The sequence below is a fragment of the Erinaceus europaeus genome, chromosome 23 (assembly GCF_950295315.1).
Source record: "Erinaceus europaeus chromosome 23, mEriEur2.1, whole genome shotgun sequence".
Classification (NCBI taxonomy): Eukaryota; Metazoa; Chordata; class Mammalia; order Eulipotyphla; family Erinaceidae; genus Erinaceus; species Erinaceus europaeus.
In genome coordinates, this window is record NC_080184.1 from 9651272 (window position 1) to 9668641 (window position 17370).

General features: G+C 41.9%; 2 protein-coding genes across 2 annotated transcripts in view; both read right to left on the bottom strand.

Annotated features, from left to right (window-relative positions):
• Positions 1 to 2890, bottom strand: part of LOC103125125 (zinc finger protein 709-like) — a 35499-nt gene extending 32609 nt beyond the window's left edge. The window contains exon 1 of the mRNA XM_060181645.1: positions 2749 to 2890. The gene's annotated coding sequence lies outside the window, so the exon portion shown is untranslated. The remainder of the gene's footprint in view (positions 1 to 2748) is intronic.
• LOC107523312 (zinc finger protein 14-like) overlaps positions 1 to 17370 on the bottom strand; it is a 517712-nt gene that overhangs the window by 204875 nt on the left and 295467 nt on the right. The gene's annotated exons all lie outside the window — the stretch shown is intronic.

Genomic DNA, 17370 nt, shown 5'->3' on the forward strand with positions numbered 1-17370 from the left:
GAAACCGTTGAGTACATAGGATTAACTTAATCTTACTTATTCAAATTCATTAATTTTAAAAACTGAAAATTGAAGTTTAGCCTAATAATCTAGAATTGTGATTACTGTAGTGTTATTATGAGGTCCATGAATTGGTATCTTATCAATATGCTTCAGATAGCCACCAAGCCCATTTCTGGAAGCACTGTGCTGACAACCTCAGAGGCATTATTGAAAACAATAAACAAATCTCAAATAATCGTTGGACACTTCCCTTTTAATGACGCAAACCCCATAATTCCCATTGCAAAAATAATCTGCAGAACCATTGCTTCCACCAGTCATGCAGAAGAGGAAAATAATTAACGTGTAAGAATCCCGGTTCGAGCTCCCCCCCCACCTGCAGGGGAGTCGCTTCACAAGCAGTGAAGCAGGTCTGCAGGTGTCTATCTTTCTCTCCCCTTCTCTGTCTTCCCCATCTCTCTCCATTTCTCTCTGTCCTAACGACATCAATAACAACAATAACAACTACAACAATAAAACAACAAGGGCAACAACAGGGAATAAATAACTTTTTTAAAAAAGAAAAATGCAAAAGATAATAATAATAATTTTGGTGGTCCAGGAGGTGGTACAGTGGATAAATCATTGGACTTTCAAGCATGAGGTCCTGAGTTCAATCCCTGGCAGCACATGTATCAGAGTGATGTCTGGTTCTTTCTCTCTCTCTCCTATCTTTCTCATGAATAATAAATAAATTCTTAAAAAATAAATAAATACTTGGGGACAGGTGGTGGCACACCTGATTGAGCACACACATTACTACTGTCCAAGTGCTCGGGTTTGAGCCCATGGTCCCCACCTACAGGGGGAAAACTTTGTGAGTGGTGAAGCAAGTGTCTCTCTGTCTTTCTCTATTACCCCATCCCCTCTTCATTTCTGGCTGTCTCTATCCAATAAATAAGTAAATTTCAATAAATAAATAAATAACTTCTGGATCAGGGCAGAGAATAGCTACCAAACATGGGAAAAGTATATAAATATCATTAACTGTAAACCCCGTGGGCCTTTGTAATATACCTAGAATTCCTATACCTAGAGTTCCTAGCCTTTTCCAAAATAGAGACCCCAAATCTCATCTGCTCTAGTCTTAACTTTAGGTTTCTGGTTATTAAACAATTTGTTCTGCTTTATATCTTACTGATTCACTCAGCCACCAAGTTCCAGTTGCTACGATGATGCCAACCTGACTTCCCTGGGGAGATGACCTCACCAATATACCCTGGAACCCCACCTCTCCAGAGCTCTGTCCCACTACGGAAAGCTACAAACAGGCTAGGAGTATGGATTGAGCAGCCAAATGCCCATGTCCAATGGAGAAGCAATTACAAAAGCTAGAATTTCCACCTTCTGTACCCCACTATAAATTAATGAACAAATTTCATCCATCTTTTTATGTCCTTCCGTTGAAGATGTGGAACTATTTTTGTTTCTCCAACAAGTATACTGGGAAACAGTCCAATCCTGGGACATTTACCCTGCAGGATTTGCTGCTAAGGCTAGAATAAAGAGATAAAAACAAAATGCAAAAGCACTAGAGGTGTTTAACAGACCCTAGAAACTTAAAACTTATCACTAAAGAAAATAAAAATGGGAAAGAATCCCTTAGTATATTGGCCAGGCAAAGGTGCACCTGGTTATGTGCAGTGTGCAAGGATCTGGGTTCAAGTCCCTAGTCCTAACCTGCAGTAGGAAAGCTTCACAAGTGATGAAGCAGGGCTGCAAGTGTCTGTCTCTCCCTCTATCTCCCTCCTCTTAATTTCTCCTTATCTCTATCCAATGACATGAACAAATAAAAAATGGGCAGAGGGTAGATAGCATAATAGTTATGCAAATAGACTCATGCCTAAGGCTCCAAAGTTCCAGGTTCAATCCCCCACACCACCATAAGCCCCTGCGGCTCCAGACAGACTATGACCCACATAGTCAACGACTGCCACCTCTCCAGATTCAAAGGAGGTCTCGAAACTTGACATCAGGCTCAACCTGACGCTGTTGACTGGCTACGGAAGAAGGGCAAACGCTAGAAGAAGAAGAACCATAAGCCAGAGCTGAACAGTGCTCTGGTGAAAAAACAAAAGTCCCCTGCAGGTGGGGTGCCGGGGGCTCGAACAGGGATCCTGACGCCCGTCCTTGAGCTTTGCGCCACCTGCGCTTAACCCGCTGCGCTAACTCCTCAGTGAATGTTTTTAAATGATCTTTCTTTCTTTCTTTATTATGTAGAGACAGCCAGCAATTGAGAGGTCAGGGGATGATACAGAGGGAGAGAGGCAAAGAAACAACTGCAGCCCTGCTGCACCACTTGCAAAGCTTTCCCCCTCCAGGTGGGGAGCAGGGGCTCAAACTCAGGTCCTTGCACAGTGACATGTGCGCTCAGCTAGGTGCACCAACAGCCCCCCCCCCCCACCCCGACCTCTCTTTCTCTTGCTCCAGCACTACAACCTGAATGAGGAGCTCCACACCTGCAGTCAGGCAGAGAAAACTTTTTGGAACTTGGTGATTCTCACTGACTGCCCATGGAACTCACTTTATTCAGAAGAACCCTTGTGATGGCTCAGGACAGGTCAAGGGGGCTCCAGCCCAGGTGCAAAGTAGAGATGGTGGAGTGACTGGGGAGGGGAGGTCCTGGCCACGTGGCTGCTTCCCACAGCTGTCTAGCAGGTCTGAAGCACAACTCTAGCGATCTTGGACCAAAGGGTCCACACTCACCATTGGCTGTCCAAGCTCCGGGATCACCGAAGATTCTTCTTCAAAGTCCAAATCACAGGAAGGTGAGAGCTACACCAAGAAATAAGTGATAACCTCAGGAGCAGAAACACTAGTGTATTTTAAGGTCTGGACTGCCTTCTTTCACCATCAGCAGCCCAGATGGGACAGAAAGCTGCACACTTCAGTATCTTAAAACATAATTGGATGAAGTACTTGCCATATACACAACTCCTCTCCTGATTGGGTAATAATCAGATCCATCAAAAACACGCCCCAAATGACTATCCAATCAAAATGAGAATATTTTGAATGACAGGAGAACTGTCCAATTGGCTTCCAGAGACTATGTGCCGGCGAAACGGTTGAAGAACTTTTGAACTAGAATGCCACGAGAAAAGTGCCAGCGGTTAAGATATTCCCAATATCTCCGTCATGCCAGCTAAATCCAGCTTACTTAGTTTCATGGCCACCGCTGTCCCACCCCACCCCCACGCGCTAGGATATTTGGGCTACAGTCCTGAAACCTCAGACCCTGCTAGTGTGCGGGCTGTGCTCCATTGCCTGCCTGCAGCTTTGTCCCTTGATGCGCAGTGCCCTCCACATCCCTGAGGCAGGGGACAAGGACACGCATGCCAATATCCTCTGGACACTGAGCACTGGCCCCACTCTGCTATCTGTGGGTAAGTTCACAGATGAATATGGATGGATAACAATAGAAAATGGAACAGTGGGTATCTGAAATTTAACACCGGTTTTGAGAGATGTCTGCATGAAGTTGGGACTAAATTGAAAAAAAACTAGATGAGTTTAGCATTTTGAAAATTGTAATCGTTGCTAGTAAATTGTACTCTCCTCTGTCAGGCGAAGTAACAAAAATTAGTAATGGTCTTGCAGAAAATCCAAGACTCATCAATAAATCTAGTTATAAGGCAGGGGTAGATAGAATAATTGTTATGCAAAGAGACTCTCCTGCCTGAGGCTCCAAAGTCACAGATTCGGGAGTCTGGCGGTGGCACAGTGGGTTAAGCACAGGTGGCGCAAAGCGCAAGTACCCCGGTTTAAAAAAAGATTTATTTATTCATTCATTCATTCATTCCCCTTTGTTGCCATTATTGTTTTATTGTTGTTAATGATGTCGTTGTTGTAGGACAGAGAGAAATCGAGAACTTAAGTGGAATTTGGGGGCTGGGAGGACACCTAAGACAGAAAGAAGGTTCTCCAATTTCAGCTCAACATTATAGTTCTTTTTTTTTTTTTAAGATTTTATTTTATTTTTTTTAATTTTATTTATTTATTTTCCCTTTTTGTTGCCCTTGTTGTCTTATTGTTGTAGTGGTTATTTTTGTTATTGATGCCGTCGTTGTTAGATAGGACAGAGAGAAATGGAGAGAGGAGGGGAAGACAGAGAGGGAGAGAGAAAGATAGACACCTGCAGACCTGCTTCACCGCCTGTGAAGCGACTCCCCTGCAGGTGGGGAGCCAGGGGCTCGAACCGAGATCCTTACGCCAGTCCTTGCGCTTTGCACCACCTGCGCTTAACCCGCTGCACTACTGCCCAATTCCCAACTTATAGCCTTTTTAGTGATTTAATAATAATGAACATAATTGTGGGATAAGAGGGGTAAAATTCCACACAGTTCTCACCACCAGGGTACCATATCTCATCCCCTTCATTGGAGCCTCCCTATTCTTCTTCTTTTCTTCTTTTTCCTCTTTTAATATTTATTTACAAAATGGAAACACTGATAAGAACATAGGATAAGAGGTATACAATTTCACACAATTCCCACCACTGGAACTCCATCTCCCATTCCCTCCCTTGATAGCTTTTCTATTCTTTAACCCCCTGGGAACATGGATTTAGGGTCATTATGGGGTGCAGAAGGTGGAAGGTCTGGCGTCTGTAATTGCTTCCCCACTGAACATGGGAGTTGAAAGGTCAATCCATACTCCCAGCCTTGCCACCCCCCCCTTTCCCTAGTGGGGCAGAGCTCTAGGGAAGCAGACTCCTTATTCTTTATCCCTCTGGGAGTGTGGACCAAATATCTTTATGGGGTGCAGAAGGTTGGAAGGCTGGCTTCTATAATTTCTCTTATACTGGACATGGGTATTGACAGTTCAATCCATATCCCTAGCCTGATTCTGTCTTTATTTAGTGAGGTATAAGGCTCTTGGGAGGTGGGGCTCCAGGATACATTGGTGAGGTTTGTCAGCCAAGGGTGGTGAGGATGGCATCATGGTAGCAACTGCAAATTGGTGACTGAACAGCATTAAGATATAAAGCAGAACAAATTGTTTCATAATCAGGAACACAAAGGTAAAAATAGTACAGATAATATTTGGGGTTTTCATGTGTTAGGAGGCTAGGAAGTCTATTTTAGATATATCCAAAGGGGCCCATGACTTTAGTTATTTTTGCCTGGGCCTGACAGCTAACATGCAGGTAGACTGAAAGTATTGTCTGGGAAGATGGTCTCAGAGTTGAGAATAGGACTAGAAATCTGGATCAGGGAAGAGAGTACTTCCCAGATATGGGAAAAGTACATAAACACCATGAACTGTAAACCCCATCAATCTAACCTAGACCTCATGTCTGTTTTATTTAGCACAGGAGCCTGTGTAACCTCTACATCCCTATCAGCCTGAGCTTCCATTCCATGGCCATAGCTGGGAACATTTTAGGCTGCAGTCATTTCAGGACCAGTCTTCCATGAGTGGCAGAGTATGTTGACCCAGCCTTCCTTTGGAGAATAGGGTAGTTTCTATCATTGTTCTACATTGAGGGTAAGGTCTTGTAGAAACTCACAAGTGGATTTATGACGTTTTTCCTGATGGAGAAGACCATTGATACTGTAAAGTGGGACCTGTTAAGAGTTCTAGGCCCATCATATTTGTGTGGGAATCTTTTTTTAAAAATTTATTTATTTATTCCTTTTGTTGCCCTTGTTGTTTTATTGTTGTAGTTATTATTGATGTCATTGTTGTTGCGTAGGACAGAGAGAAATGGAGAGGGGAGGGGAAGACAGAGGGGGAGAGAAAGATAGACACCTGCAGACCTGCTTCCCCGCCTTTAAATACATTACTTAATGATAGAGAAATAATAGCCAAAATGTCACTCTGACACATGTGATACCAAGGACCAAACTCTAAACGTTGTACATCCACCAAGATAACCATGGTACCACCACCCAAGCAGAAGGGAAGGTTTACATTGTAGAAAAGGTTTTTTTCAAGATAATGGCCATGTTAATAAAATGTCTACAAGGCTGGATTGAATGTTCACCAATAGGGCTTCTGACTTGCCTTGTTCGTAGTCCAGGTCAAAGCACTGGCACCATACTGAATTACGATTTTTCTGGGGTCTGGTTAGTGGCATACATGGTTGTGCACATATGTTACAATGCACAAGAACCAGGATTTGAGACAGCACTGCCCATCTGCAGAAGGAAAGCTTCACGAGTGGTGAAGCAGGGCTGCAGGTGTCTCTCACCTCTTTATGACTCTACTTTCTTCTCAATTTCTGACTGTTTATATCCAAGAAATAAAGACAATAAAAGAAATGACCATTTTTTATATTTTATATTGAGGTATAATGGTTTACAGTAAATCATTATTGATACAGGTATAAAATTACTTAATTTTTCAAGTTCCATCAAAGATTAGGTGAAGGTGAATTCATCACTTAATAGCTGAGTAGTATTCTGCTGTGCATACATACCACAACTTTCTCAGCCACTCATCTGTTGTAGGACACCTAGATTGCTTTCAGATTTTTCCTTTTTTTAATTTTTTTAAATATTTATTTATTCCCTTTTTGTTGCCCTTGTTGTTTTATTCTTATAGTTATTATTATTGTTACTGATGTCATTGTTGTTGGATAGGACAGAGAAATGGAGAGAGGAGCAGAAGACAGCAGGAGGGAGAGAAAGACACCTGCAGATCTGCTTCACCACCTGTGAAGGGACTCCCCTACGGGTGAGGAGCTGGGGGCTTGAACTGGGATCTTAACGCTTCTTACCACCTGTTCTTACGCTTTGTACCACCTGCGGGTAACCCACTGTGCTACCGCCCAACTCCCTGCTTCCAGATTTTTTGCTGTTAAAAGTCGTGATGCAGGGGAGTCACTTCACAGGTTTGCAGGTGTGTATGTGTGAACATATGCCCTTTCTCATGGGACCTAGGTGGTTTTGGGACTTTGTCAGGAACTGAACCACCTGAAATAGAATTAGAGAATCCAATGAAAGGAAAGGGCTCACCTGAATAATGAGGCTGAAGGGTTGACATTCCACTTCTGACATCTCTGGACACAGACTAAAGTGGAGCTTGCTGAGGTTGTACTGGTAGTATTAATTAGGTTGGGATCAGAAGATGCAATATTTGGTATGAATTGAGAGAAGCTTGCAGGAAAATGAGCCCCACCCTAGAGGTTCCAGGGACTGGGGGAAATATAGGCTATATAGAGGAAGCAGGAAGTTCCTACTGTCTTAGGGTTTAAGAAGGTAAAGGGTTTAAGAAGGTAATAGTTATTGCTATAATCAAAATTATTTGGCAATTGGGTTAACTTTGAAAATCCCTTTGTTAGGATTTGCTGTATCATACACAACATCACCATAATTTATGTCCTTTAACATTATTTGTATATAGCTGTGCCTTAGAGAGTAATGCCACTGGTTGTTTCTTTTCTCTCTGCTCTAAGCTTTTAAGAGAGTCAACATTTCAAAGACTCAGCTTATGGTCTGTGCATTAAAAAGTTTGAGATATTCAATTTTTCCACTCTCATATTAAGTAGTGATTTATATGACTACAAGTTAGTAGGAATGTACACAAACCCCATTCCCACCACCAAAAGACTGTCCTATTCCATCCACCCCACCCCACCCCACCAGTGAATCTGAACATCCACCCTCATCCTCAACCCAGAGATTTTTACTTTGGTGCCCTACTGCAAACTCAGTCAAATCCAGCTTTGAGTTTCCCTTTAAAAAAAAAAAAAGAATTTATTTATTCATGAGAAAGATAGGAGAGAAAGAACTAGACATCACTCTGGTACATGTGCCACCTGGGATTGAACTCAGGACCCCATGCTTGAGAGTCTGATGCTTTATCCACTGTGCCACCTCCTGGACCACAGAGTTTCCCTTTCTGTTCTTTGTTCTCAACTTCTGTTTATGAGTGGGATCATCCCATACTTGTCTTTGTCTTTCTTACTTAGCTCATTTAACATGATTACTTCTAGCTCCATCCAAGATGGGTCAGAGAAGGTGGGTTCTTTGTGCTTAATAGCTGTGTAGAATTACGTATGTATATATACCACAGCTTGCTCAGCCATTCATCTGTTGTTGGGCACCTGGGTTGCTTTCAGGTTTTAGCTATTATGAATTTTGCTGCTATGAACATAGGTGTACACATATCTTTTTGGTTGATGTTATGGAGTCCTTGGGGTATATCCCCAAGACAGGAATTACTGGGTCATATGGAAGGTCCATGTCTATCCTTGTGAGAATTCTCCAGACTGTTCTCTACAGAGGCTGGACCAATTTACATTCCTACGGCAGTGCAGAAGGGTTCCTCTGTCCCCACAGCCTCTCCAGCATTTGTTGCTGCTGTCCTTTTTTTTTTTTTTTAACTGGGGAATTAATAGTTTACATTCAACAGTAAGTACAATAGTTTGTACATGCATAACATTCCCCAGATTCCCATATAACAATACAACCCCCACTAGGTCCTCTGAATCCTTCTTGGACCTGTATTCTCTCCACCCACCCACCCCAGAGTCTTTTAATTTGGTGAGATATGCCAATTCCATTTCAGGTTCTACTTCTGTTTTCTTTTCTGATCTTGTTTTTCAACTCTGCCTGAGAGTGAGGTCATCCCATATTCATCCTTCTGTTTCTGACTTATTTTGCACAACATTTTTTCAAGGTCCATCCATGATTGGCTGAAAACGGTGAAGTCACAATTTTTAACAGCTGAGTAGTATTGCATTTTGTGTATATATACCACAACTTGCTTAGCCACTCATCTGTTGTTGGACACCTGGGTTGCTTCCAGGTTTTGGCTATTACAAATTGTGCTGCCAAGAACATATGTGTACACAGATCTTTTTGGATGGATATGTTGGGTTCCTTAGGATATATCCCCAGGAGAGGAATTGCAGGATCATAGGGTAGGTCCATTTCTAGCCTTCTGAGAGTTCTCCAGACTGTTCTCCAGAGAGGTTGGACCAATTTACATTCCCACCAGCCGTGTAGGAGGGTTCCTTTGAGCCCACAACCTCTCCAGCATTTGCTGCTGTTACCTTTTCTGATATATGACATTCTCACAGGAGTGAAGTGGTATCTCATTGTTGTCTTTATTTGCATTTCTCTGACAGTCAGAGACTTGGAGCATTTTTTCATGTGTTTCTTGGTCTTTTGGATCTCTTCTGTGGTGAATATTCTGTCCATGTCCTCCACCCATTTTTGGATGGGGTTATTTGTTGTCTTGTTGAGTTTGGCAAGCTCTTTATATATGTTGGTTATTAACCTCTTGTCTGATGTATGGCATGTAAAGATCTTCTCCCATTCTGTGAGGGGTCTCTTGGTTTGGGTAGTGGTTTCTTTTGCTGTGAAGAAGCTTTTTAATTTGATGTAGTCCCATAGGTTTATATTTGCCTTAGTCTTCTTTGTAATTGGATTCGTTTCATTGAAGATGTCTTTGAAATTTATGCGGAAAAGAGTTCTGCCAATATTTTCTACTAAGTATCTGATAGTTTGTGGTCTAACATCCAAGTCCTTGATCCACTTGGAATTTACTTTTGTATTTGGTGAAATACAGTGGTTCAGTTTCATTCTTCTGCATATTTCAACCCATTGTTTCCAACACCATTTGTTGAAGAGACTCTACTTTCCCCATTTAATAGTCTGGGCCCCTTTGTCAAAGATTAGATGTCCATAGGTGTGGGGGCTCACACTGCTGTCCTTTTTGATGGATGCCATTCTCAGGGATGAGGTGATATCTTAGTGTTGCCTTTATTTGCATTTCTCTGACAATCAGTGACCTGGTGCAATGTTTCATGTGCTTCTTAGCCTTTTGGATTTCTTCTGTAGTGAATATTTTTATATCCTGATATCATCTAAAAGTGGTGTCATTTGCTTTTTTGTTGCTAAGTTTGCTGAGCTCTTTATGTATTAAGTCTTTTGGTGATTAGTCTCTTGTCTGATGTATGGCATGTGAAGATCTTCTCCCATTCTGTGAGGGGTCTCTTTGTGTGATATTTTCTTTTGCTGTGCAGAAGCCCTTCAATTTGATACAGTCTTATTGATTTGTTTTTGTTTTAGTCTTCCTTGTAATTGGGTTTGTATCATCAAAGATGTCCTTGAGGCTTAGGTGGAAAAGTGTTCCACCAATGTTTTCCTCTTAAGTATTTGATAGTTTCAGGTCTAACATCCAGGTCCTTGATCTGTTTGGTGTTGATTTTTGTTTCTGGTGAGATAAAGTGGTACAATTTCATTCTTCTACATGTTTTAACCCAGTTTTCCCAGCACCATTTGTTGAAGAGAGCCTCCTTCCTCCATTTAATACTTTGGGCCCCCATATAAAAGATTAGATGTCCATAGGTGTGGGGGGTTAGTTCTGTATAAGTACCACATGCTAACCAATTGCGCCACTGGAGCTCGAGGGGGGTTAGTTCTGGGCTTTAAATTCTGTTCCACTGGTCTGTGTACTTATTTTTGTTCCAGTACCAAGATGTTTTGATAATAATGGCCTTATAATAAATACAATTTGAGATCTGGGATTGTGACGCCTCCATTTCTGTTTCTCTTCCTCAAGAATGTTTTGGCAATTCTAAGTGTTTTCTAGTTCCAGATAAATGATTGTAATTTTTGTTCTATTCTCTTAAAGAAGCTTGGTGGAACTTTGATGTGTATCACCTGAAATTTGTATATGGCTCTGAGGAGAATATTCATTTTGATGATAGTCTTCCAATTCATGAGCATGGAATGTCTTTCCAATTCTTGATATCATTTTCTATCTCCTTGAATAGTGACTCATAGTTTTTAGTATACAGGTCTTTCACTTTGGTCAGGTTTATTCCTAGGTATTTTATTGATTTTGCTGCAACAGTGAATGGGAGTGATTTCTGGGTATCCCCTTCTGCGGATATAGTGTTTGCATAAATAAATGCCACTGATTTTTGCCACCAGAAGAGCCAGGGTTAGGGAGACAGAAGCACTGTGTCTAATGAAAGGTTTTCTTGTTTGATTTAGATGGCTTAATATTTTTATTTCTTTTGATTATTTTATTTGGCTAACAGGACATCTCTCAGTCTTTAAGTCTTCTTAGGCCTTATCCCTAGGAACCCACACCCTCTAATACCTGATTTTATTTTGATGGGAAAAGAACAGTCTCTATAGAGAGACTTACCTACAAATCCAGACCAGTGCCCTAAAGGATTTCTTTTCTTCTAGGATCTGAACCCAAGACAGACAAGAATTCCCAGAAAAGGAGCAGGAAGGCACAGATAGTTTGGCTTGACTGTCCAGTGAGATTCCCTGTCCAGGGAGGAGGGCAAGACAGGGATCCCAGTCCCCTTGATGGGGTTTGGATGGGGGCCTGGGTGCAAAGCCTCAAGTTCTCCTAGATTAAGGGCACAGATGGAGTCCCAATATGGTTCCAGCTTCAGTTCTGTGTTCAGGGCCCTGGGGCTTGGGGTCTCCCACTGACAGAGCTACTCACTTTGTCCAGTGCACACATATTCAGAATATGTGAATATTCAGAAAGTAGCTGTGATGAACAGAGCTCCCAAAAGTGGAGAAATCACTCCAGGGATTTCACCCTCAAAAGAACAGGTAAGGCAGAGAGGAGGACAGGGGTCCTCCTGCAGGAGGGATACTTCACAAACAGCGACGAGGGTCTGCAGGTATCTCTTTCACTCTGTCTCCCCATCCCCTCTCAATTTCTTTCTATCCTGTCTATTCTTGCCACTGTAAAAACCCTATTACTGTCTGGTTTCTATTTATTAAACACTTTTTCCTGCCTCTTACTGCCTTTCAGACACCAAGTTGCAGATACTATTCCTGAACTCCATGGGCAAATAACCTCACCAATATAGCCTGGAACCTCACCTCTAGAGCCTTACTCACCTAGTGGAAAAAAGAAACAGGCTCGGGGTATGGATTAACCTGATAATGCCCGTATGCAGTGGAGAAGTAATTACACCACCTGTGCTTAGCCCGCTGTGCTACCCCTGACTCCTGAGAAGCAATCACAGAAGATCCTACCTTCAGCACCCCAAAGAATTGTTGTCCATACTCCCAGAGAGAAAGAAATGTTAGTGAAAGATCACTAGAGGACTCTGAGCTCCAATTGCATTAGGGCTCAGAAAGAGAAGGATAAAGAAAGTAGTAATAGGTGTAGGTGTGACTTTGAAAAAGAAAAAGAAGGCAGGGGAGTACCGCAGCGGGTTAAGCGCAGGTGGCACAAAGCACAAGGACCAGCATAAGGATCCCGGTTCGAACCCCGGCTCCCCACCTTCAGGGGAGTCTCTTCACAGGCGGTGAAGCAGGTCTGCAGGTGTCTATCTTTCTCTCCCCCTCTCTGTCTTCCCCTCCTCTCTCCATTTCTCTCTGTCCTATCCAACAACGACAACAACAATAATAACTACAACAATAAAACAACAAGAGCAACAAAAGGAAAAATGAAAGAAGAAATTGTTGCCAGAAGTGGTGGATTTATAGTGCCAGCACTGAGCCCCGGTTACTGGAAGTAAAATAGAAGAAAACAAAATGTGAACTAAGATTCATGTGTGGATTCTGATAGTTTTCATTATTCATTACTGTCTGCTCCAAATCTGGACAGGAATATGCGTTCTCAGAAGCTGCAGAATACTTCCACAGCAACCCCCAAGCTACTGGTTTTTTCAAGTATGTTGACACTGTAGGTCTGCTTATCACATCACTTAATTCCAAAGTCTTCCTACAATTTTTATGTGCTTGAGTTCTCAGTAGATCTGACATAAGCCCCTCCCACCCCTTTTTCCATTTCCAACTCTCAGTTTTGATGTATTAAAGTCAGATAGAAAAGTGATCACGCTTTGAGGATTCACACCACACCCCTTGGGCCGCTGCATCGTCATTCTACCTCCTTACCTCTGTTAACATCACTTTTGTAGTCAATGTCCAGCTGAACCAATTGATGAATGTGTGAATTCTTGCCTTGTGTTTAGTGTAAACAATAGTATAAGGGCTGGGTGGTGGTGGCACACCTGGTTAAGCAAAACCAGCTTCAAGCTCCAGCCCTCACTTGCAAGGGGAAAGCATCATGAGCAGTAAAGTGGTGCTGCATCAGTCTCCCTGTCTCTGTCTCTTTTATCTTCCTTCCTGATTTCTGTCCCTATCCAAGAAGTACATAAATTTATAAAAAAAAAAACAAAAAAAAACACATATACATATAGTATATGTGATCTTAGTGGACCTCTGGGGACATTCTTTCTCCACGAAAATGGAACTTGGTTTTAAACAACACAAAAATACACTTTTATCCATTATTATCAATAATAATTAAGTATTTGCTTTTCCCTATTTTTATTTATTTATTTATTTTTCTCACCGAGGCTTTACTTAGTGGCACACACCACCTCAATAGAGACAATTTTAATTCTTATACAGTGTGGGCACCTTTTACACTTCATCTTTCTTGTCCAATGATTCTAATTGGTACTACCAATAATATGGTGACTCCGAGTTCTTTTTTTTTTTTTTTTTTTTTTAGATTTTATTGAATAAGACTCATAGGAAAAGATAAGAGAGCAAAAAGAACTACACATCATGCTGGCATATGTGCTGCCAGGAATTGAACTCAGGACCTCATGCTTGAGAGTCCAATGCTTTATCAGCTGTGCTAGTTCCCAGAACACCCAAGTTCATTCTTGCCTTTTTCTTGGCTGCAAGGGTAAGTGAGGATGCCCATCACTCAAATAGGTACCAGTATTTCTTGGAGTAAGGTCCCATGGGATACTTGGAGTACTCAGGGTGTCCTGTATTGAGATTCCAGTTACCTAAGAGCTCTGAACAAGTTTCATATCATAGATACCATCATCCCATTTTGAATTTTCCTCTAAAAAAATTAGTGTTTTTTTTTTCTGGGCATTTCAACTAGAAATTTCCTCTAGAAAGTTGAATGTTAGGTTTGCAGGGGGAAAAAAAAACCACCAAGCATGAAAATACTTTCTAAATATCTTTAGAAATTAGAGATAAATTGTGCAAGAAAATTCACAACAAGCACAAGCATTGAACTCTTGGTTTGAGTAGAAAGAGAAGTAAAGTGTTGGTGCTGCAGACAGGTTGGAGAGAAATAATTCCCTGCAAAAAAAGTGCAGAGATTTGAACCATCCTAGTCTGCTGTCACTGGTGATTTTTCAGTTTCAGAGATAAGCTCTAGAATCTTCTCACTGCTCCATCAAGTAATACACAGTGATCGGAGGAATTGAAATCACTACAGGGGGGCTTCTCTCAAGAGAGCAGGAACTAAGGATGCTCCAGGGTCTGATGGGGAGTGCACATGTAGAGAGCGGAGAGAAATGATGAGGCTCATCCTGTAACAGGCACGTGCAGGCCTTATAGTGACGCCTTATGGAATGTTTGGGTTCCTATAGGGCCCTGGACTCAGAGGAGACAGAGGTCTGAGTGCTGAGGCTGGGAAAGGTCCTGCAGGCGTGTGTGCAGACTATACTGGCATCATGAGAAACCTGTGTGGTCAGTGGCATGGGGCCACCTGGCCAGGACTATAGATGGTGTCCATTCAGGCAGGATGTTCCAGCTGAGGGCTACAGCATGGCTGCAGGTAGGAAGCTCTGAGCAGAGTTCATGGAAAGCCTGAGGGAGTGGGATCTGGCTTCCAGTTCACACCACTCCTTCATGTGCAGGCATGGTCAGGTGATCAGTAGCCTCTGTTCTGAGGGCACCACATGGCCCAAAGATTCCAGTCCTGTGCCAGGCTGTAGTCCCCAAGGCCACATGTTTTGGCCTCAGCTCTGGTTGGTAGAATTCAGGTGGGTGTTACTGAGCAGAAACAGCAGCTGGCCTGGCAGTGACACTTGTGTAAACTTAGTGGGCTTGGTATCCATAAATTAGAGCAAAATATATACTTCAGAGTAAAAGTGCACAATAGTCTGCAGTGAGTTAGTATATGCAGCAAGCAAATAGAAAGACCTAAGAAGACAGCATGGAGTTCCTGATGAAATGGTCTACTTGGACTTGGATGCTCTCCTTACCTACTTCCTATTATACTTCCCTCGTACCCCTCTGATATTATGGTTTTTGTCAGTGTTTCCTTTTTTAAAAATTTTACTTATTCCCTTTTGTTGCCCTTGTTGCTTTATTATTATAGTTATTATTGTCATCATTGTCATTGTTGGATAGGACAGATAGAACTGGGGGGGGGATGACAGAGGGGGAGTGAAAGATGGACACCTGCAGACCTGCTTCACCCCCTGTGAAGTAACTCCCCTGCAGGTGGGGAGCCAGGGGCTCGAACCAGGATCCTTACACTGGTCCTTGCACTTTGTGCCACCTGCACTTAACCTGCTGCACTACCGCCAACTCATTCTAGAACTTGTGTTTCCATGGATTAAGCTTGTTATCTCATCTTTCACATTTTAAATTTTCATCCATTGTATATCTTTTTTTTTATTTCTTTATTGGGGAATTAATGTTTTACATTCAACAGTAAATACAATAGTTTGTACATGCATAACATTCCCCAGTTTCCCATATAACAGTACCACCCCCACTAGGTCCTCTGTCATCTTTCTTGGATCTGTATTCTCCCCACCCACCCACCCACCCCAAAGTCTTTTACTTTGGTGAGATACGCCAATTCCAGTTCAGGTTCTACTTGTGTTTTCTTTTCTGATCTTGTTTTTCAACTTCTGCCTGAGAGTGAGGTCATCCCATATTCATCCTTCTGTTTCTGACTTATTTCACTTTGACATGAATTTTTCAAGGTCCATCCAAGATCAGCTGAAAACAGTGAAGTCACCATTTTTTACAGCTGAGTAGTATTCCATTGTGTATATATATCACAGCCACTCATCTGTTGTTGGACACCTAGGTTGCTTCCAGGTTTTGGCTATCACAAATTGTGCTGCTATGAACATATGTGTACACAGTTCTTTTTGGGTGGGTATGTGTGGTCCCTTAGGATATATCCCCAGGAGAGGAATTGCAGGATCATAGGGTAGGTCCATTTCTAGCCTTCTGAGAGTTCTCCAGACTGTTCTCCACAGAGGCTAGACCAATTTACATTCCCACTAGCAGTGCATTAGGGTTCCTTTGATCCCACAACCTCTCCAGCATTTGCTGCTGTTACCTTTTCTGATGTGTGACATTCTCACAGGAGTGAAGTGGTGTCTCATTGTTGTCTTTATTTGCATTTCTCTGACAGTCAGAGACTTGGAGCATTTTTTCATGTGTTTCTTGGTCTTTTGGATCTCTTCTGTGGTGAATATTCTGTCCATGTCCTCCCCCCACTTTTGGATGGGGTTATTTGTTGTCTTGTTGTTGAGATTTGCAAGTTCTTTATATAGTCTGTTTATTAGCTTCTTGTCTGATGTATGGCATGTAAAGATCTCCCATTCTGTGAGGGGTGTCTTGGTTTGGCTAGTGGTTTCTTTAGCTGTGCAGAAGCTTTTTAATTTTATGTAGTCATTGTTTATCTTGATATTGTGCCCAGAGTGTAATTTTAACAAGAAAATATGTACCAGTCCAATGTAATTTAGCAAATTTGATTAAGTATACAACATGCCTAGGAATTAACTAAGGGAAAAAACGGGGGAGTTGGGATGTTTGCAAATCCTGCATTCTCTGGTATCACTTTCTCAGATTCAGGCCTTTAAAGAATTAATCCATTGAATGGCAATTTAAAAACAACATTGTAAACAAATACTAAATCTGGGGTCAGGTGGTGTGGCACATCTGGCTGAGTGCATATGCTACAGTGTTCAAGCCTCCAGTTTCCACATACAAGCAAGTAATGAAGCAGTGCTGCAGGTATCTCTTTCTTGCTGTCTCTATATATCTCCCCTACCCTATCAGTTTCTGGCTGTCTCTATCCAATAAGTAAAGATTAAGAAAAATAAATAGTAAATCAATCAAAATTAAGGAAATGAAATACATTTTAATATATACCTAGATTATTTTTAGTAACAGTGAGAAAAAAAATTTAAATCACTTCTAGATTGGGATGCTCCATTATGCAGTGGCTGAGATTGACCCCAGAATCTCAAGCATATGGCTTATGAATGACAGTTTTCAACAAGCAGTTTAAAAAAATGCTGGAGGCCAGGTGGTGGTGCACCTGGTTAAGTACACACATTAAAGTGTGCAAGGACCCAGGTTCAAGTTCCTGGCCCCCCACCTGCAGACCTGCAGGTATCTCTCTGTCTTTCTCTCTCTCCCTATTTCCCCCTCCCCTCTCAATTTCTCTCTGTCTCTATCCAATAATAATAAATAAATAAATAATCCTTAAAAATTTTTTTTAAATGCCAAGTGTGGTCTAGAAAGTGGTGAAATAACAAAAAACAACAGAACAAGGGGCCAGGTGGAGGTGCACCTGGTTGAGTGCACATGTTACAATGTGCAA